Raw genomic sequence first — 6,000 nt, 5'->3', positions numbered from 1 at the left:
TCAAGGTTTCGTTAACGTGTTGTGTTACCAGATATATGTTAATGCGATTCAATGTTGTGTTACGATGTTGCTCATGTTAGATACCCTAGGGAGTGTGCCCATGTGTATCCGGGGAGTGGTTACCCCTTAACGACCGATTGCTATGTTGCCTTCGTTAGATACCCTAGGGAGTGTGCCCATATGTATCCGAGGAGTGTGCCTCTAACAACCATAGCCATACCCAGATAATTAGTTCACGCCCGTCCTTACGGCCCGGTGTGAGGTTTCCCACCTAATAGCGCTATCAACTAATCACCCCCATTGCCCTCCAGGCAATAACCAAAACCGATTAAGTTATTTACCCAATGTTTCCCTTCCAAATGTTTACCAGTTGTCCCAAACCACCGGGACGCATGCTTGAGAAAAGTGCAGTGAACTCACCTTTGGTTTGCTCGGTAAGATTAAAGTACGTATTTTCCAGTTGGTTAATTAACCCCTATTGTGGTTATCAAAGTTAGTCAGTTACTTGCATTTACCGCACAGGTTACGAATAAGTAACACGCATATTATAAAGCAGATCATAGCAAACAATTGAGTGTATAAACAATACAAATTCATATCACACCACATCATAATTTAACAAGTTGTTTTCATGTAGTTATCTAACAGATGTGGGCCATGATCGCAATTAACCCACAAAATCCACCCAATCAGTCGTTATCAGGCCGCTCCATCTCTGACCCAAATCCCATAATGTAATCATCCGTAAACCATTAACATCTTGTGGCCCATATATTCTATAACCCATCAACTGGTATCGGCCCACCATACCTATACTCACATTACCCAAATTTTATCACCCTTTTTTTATAAAGTTATCCTATTTTTCTGACATATATATAATGCCCTCAACATGACTATTGGACCAATTCTATGTCCAATACCCTCCCTTGGCCGTCCACTACAACCAATCGGAAAATCATAAGGGCCACCCCAATTTCTACAAGTTAATGAATCATAGTTTATTCATACAGAACAATTAATACCCTTGCCTATATCAAAACAACATGATGGCCGACATGCAGACCACCTCAAAATATTATTGGACCACATTGAACCTCATGGCCGCCATTTTTTATAAATCATATCCTTAAATATTTTGGTCAATAAGGTAAGCAATACCCGAGCCGCCCAATCTCACCAATCGGAACCTTTATGGCCGACAATCCTATTAACAATCATATAATTTACGCATATACAAACAACCCTAGTCCATACTATCATTCATAATCGAGGCTAGCATTAATCCTAATCATTGCTTATCATGCAAGATCACATAACATGTAATCATATAACGAATTCGCATCTACTTTTAAGCCATATTCTAAATTACTGATTAAACATCACAACATATAATTAGTCGGTCGGTTGGCTAATTATATAGATACAAGTCAACAGCTTATCAAGTCGAGATCACACAACATATAGATACAATCAACAGCTTATCAAGGAGATCATGCAAGAACAGTAATGATTATCATCGATACGGGTTGACTAACCGTTAGTCTTGATCGAACAGGATGGGATATCGAAGGGGGGTAGCCTACTGCCGTGCGTGATATTGAGAGAGAGAAGGGTGGAGTTTGTTATTGATTTAAACTAGATCAAATCCTATTTAGAACATAATACGTATGGGGGTGTTGGGCCGTTTAACTTAATCAATAAGGGTGTTGGGTCTGTTAACAAGCTAGCAAGGATGTTGGGCTCAAGTCCAAGTAATGTGTTTTAAGTGGCCGATAGATTTTAGTTAATATTCAAGTTAGGGCCGATTACTTTGTTTAATAATGTTTGTGGGCCGATGAACATATACTAGTGTTCGCAGGCTTGGCTATCAATAATTATACTAATAAACCGATGGGTTTGTGGGCCGATAGACTATATAATAGTGATTGTGGGCTTGACTAGTTAGACATATGATAGTGATGACCGGCCCAATGTAGCATGTGTTTGACGGATATACACGGACCCAAATAAATATGTGTATGATAACTGTAAACATGACATGAACTAGTCGTTGCGAAAGTGAGAGGAATAACGAGGAATCAAAGTTAGCGAAACTAACCTTAAAAGTTCGGGTTGTCACATCATCCCCAACTTGAAGGAAATTTCGTCCCGAAATTGGCAAGCGTCAAGTGTGAGAGAAACGAAGTAAGAAATCAGAGTTGTTGCGGGTTTTGCTCAGTTGTGACATCATCCCCAACTTGAAAGAAATTTCGTCCCGAAATTTAGCAAACAGTCGCTGAGGAAGCTAGTTTTGTTAAGCGTTTTCGCGGGGTGTCACAACATCTCCTACTTGAAAGAATTTTCATCCCGAAAATTGATCTAAAACAATGGCTTGAAGTGAGTTCCGACGAACTCGATCTATAGATACTTTACAACGCCTGGGGCTCATCTTGTGATCGGTGAAAATCATGGTATGGTGGTTAGCGTTTTGTTATATCAGTTGCCAATCAAGGGAACAGGGAAGTAATGAGGGTCGTACGAAGATTCGAGCGAAACAGGGGTCCATTAAACATCCGAAGGATTTGGCCAGCAAATTTGTTGTCAAGAAGTAATTTCCAGTAGTGGTGCATGGCGGCATGGCACAACAGGGAGGTTCGTCACATTGCGGTCGCGCGAGTGTATCATTTGTCCAAAACAGAGTTTGGTGGGTAAAGGTTAGTGTTGCAAAACGACAAACGCGTGTAACTGTGACTGCTTCACTTCTAGCGGCGATGACAAGTGAAAGTGATAAGGTTCGTCTACAGGGATGCGTGGGTATAGTTCTCCTAATCCCGTGTTCGTTCGGAAGTTCCATCTAGCGATGCCATCACATGGTTAGCTCTATTGAAACAAGGGTGCGCTGGAGGCCCTCGTGATCGGTCTAATTGGTGCATTCGGTACCGTCCAAGTAATGCCTCCCACTTAAATCCAATGACCACGGTTTCCACCGGAGGTTGTAGGTCGTGCAGTTCCTCTCCGTAACACCATCATGGTATATCGCTGGATCATCGGTACCCTCGGATAGAAGCGATGCTCCGCGTGTTGTAGGGTTGGGTTTCAAAAGCTGCAAAGACGTTCTCCGATTTTATTTCTCAGGAATTCACAACTCCCCGCTATGCTAAGGAGGTTGAAGTTGCGAAACCTTCGAAAATCCTATGATGAAGCTGTGATAGTATCTAGCGAACCTAAGGGATTGCTGTATCCCAGAAGGAAATCAAGATTAGCATAAGGTCTATTCTGAAATTCCACCTAACGATGTGGAAGTAAACCAGGTAACTCTTCAGAAGACACGTCAGGAAATTCACGAATAACTGGAAGATACTCGATCTTCCTTTCTTAAAGTGGCGAATCGGTGACAAGAGCTAGTATAGCAGAGTAGCCCTTCCGTAGACACTTCCGGGCTTTCACGATTGAGATGATGCCAACAATGGCACCACTATGATGATCTCAAACTGATAAGAATTCCCCACTGGGAGAGGGAACGCACGATTTTCTTTTTGCAGAGAATTTGCTGCTTGATACATAGATAACCAAGTCCATGTCAACGACCATGTCAAAACTTACAAGAGTATTGGGAAGTAGGTCAATGTCGAACAGTTGACCCACGAGATCAAGTTTGCATCCCAACGAACATATAAGGTTTCAATTGACTTGCCGTCAGTCGATTCGTTATCAAGAACGTGCAGGCCACCATGCTGTTGTATTCCTGGCGTCGCTCACGCCAATCCTAAATGCCCCTCCACGAGCATCATTTCCAATGTTGTTGCTATTGTTACGAGGATTTCTAGTACTTCTGTCGTTCCCTTGGTTGTTGTCTTCTTGATTTAACAATGGGCGATCCATGCCGTAGGCACCTTCATTTCCCTACTATAGACTACGATTACGAGTGCCTTGATGTTGTCGTGACTGTTGCCTCTACTATTGTTGCTCGAAACAGAGCCCTACAATCTTTCACCAACATGGTCCATCATAACACATTCCGTGCCGCGTCCTAAGGCGCCGCTCGTTGCACTGGCAGTTATCCATTCCTTTCTACAGTCCATTGTCATCGTGTATGTCCCGTTTGGTTTGTAAGAGTTGACTCCCATAAGTCGCTAACTAGGGTGAATGATCCGTTTGAAGCCAATTCGCTGGTGTTCGTTGCCGGTAATCAGGGTTGTCCAAATACTGAGGTCGGTAAAATACTACGCTCACCCTTTTGTCTATCGATCTAGTAAGTCGATTGAGTAATACACGGTATGCTGCGAGAGTGTTGCCGAAGTGATCACACTTCGGAGTCTAAGACGTCAATACATAGAGTCCCAGCAAACGAAGAGAAGCGAGAAAGGTATAGACCAGCTCAAGGACGTTCGTTCAAGCACCTAACATTCTACACGTTTCGCTAGGCGTTCAGATGTGTGTTCAGATAATACTTGATAGCATCGAGATTTGTAAGGATTCAGAAAGGAGTGAAAAGATCATGTTCGAGTAGGAGACAATCACTGCTATGACTCCCATGGACTGTTGTGTTCTAACATAACGTCAATTTACAGAGCGGAACCCCTCTCACACTCGTTAAACCTCACTGGGACTCACATGCACCCCACATTATTATTATGTGTGCACCCATAATAATAAGGCAATTTGCATGCTTATCTCAGTGCCCTTTAACTCGCGCTAAAAGTTTCCCCTCATCCAAACAGCAAACGTAAGGTATCACAGGGTTAAGAATTACAATAATCAATGGATAGTGTCACACTAACAGATCACATAACAAGGGTTGGTAATATAAGGGCTCATGCTGCTGTGCCAAGTGTGAACTCACGTGTAATGTTATACATATGTGTACACTAGATATACTATGCATTAGTAGATGAGAAACGAACCTTGCAGTCTGGAGCTGAGTGTCATGGTCATCGTTTGGATCAATTCGGTTATAGTCTGGTTTTATGAAAACATTTTTAAAACCGAGTTCTCTATAACCAGTGGCTCTGATACCAAACTGTCACACCCCCAAATAACCACCTAGGGCATATCCCTATTGGAGGTGCAACGATCCAACAAAGAGCCACCAACCATATCAAACACAAGTTATAATGTATTGAAATACCCAATTGAAAGAAATGTATCATTTGAGAAGTTAAACCAAAACCAAAGTATTGAGCGGAAGCATAAATGTATAAGTGCGTATATGTATCAAAAGCAAATCAAATAACTGTTTATTATGACCACAACCACTCCAGCAGCATCAGACAGCAAGCTCCCAAGTTCCTTCAATAATTACCTACAAGCATGCAACAAGTTTGTCAGACTACGCTGGTGAGTTCAAGGTTTCGTTAACGTGTTGTGTTACCAGATATATGTTAATGCGATTCAATGTTGTGTTACGATGTTGCTCATGTTAGATACCCTAGGGAGTGTGCCCATGTGTATCCGGGGAGTGGTTACCCCTTAACGACCGATTGCTATGTTGCCTTCGTTAGATACCCTAGGGAGTGTGCCCATATGTATCCGAGGAGTGTGCCTCTAACAACCATAGCCATACCCAGATAATTAGTTCACGCCCGTCCTTATGGCCCGGTGTGAGGTTTCCCACCTAATAGCGCTATCAACTAATCACCCCCATTGCCCTCCAGGCAATAACCAAAACCGATTAAGTTATTTACCCAATGTTTCCCTTCCAAATGTTTACCAGTTGTCCCAAACCACCGGGACGCATGCTTGAGAAAAGTGCAGTGAACTCACCTTTGGTTTGCTCGGTAAGATTAAAGTACGTATTTTCCAGTTGGTTAATTAACCCCTATTGTGGTTATCAAAGTTAGTCAGTTACTTGCATTTACCGCACAGGTTACGAATAAGTAACACGCATATTATAAAGCAGATCATAGCAAACAATTGAGTGTATAAACAATACAAATTCATATCACACCACATCATAATTTAACAAGTTGTTTTCATGTAGTTATCTAACAGATGTGGGCCATGATCGCAATTAACCCA

The sequence above is a fragment of the Helianthus annuus genome, chromosome 4 (assembly GCF_002127325.2).
Source record: "Helianthus annuus cultivar XRQ/B chromosome 4, HanXRQr2.0-SUNRISE, whole genome shotgun sequence".
Classification (NCBI taxonomy): domain Eukaryota; kingdom Viridiplantae; phylum Streptophyta; class Magnoliopsida; order Asterales; family Asteraceae; genus Helianthus; species Helianthus annuus.
The sequence above is the reverse complement of the archived record's forward strand: the minus strand, read 5'-3'. Positions refer to the sequence as shown.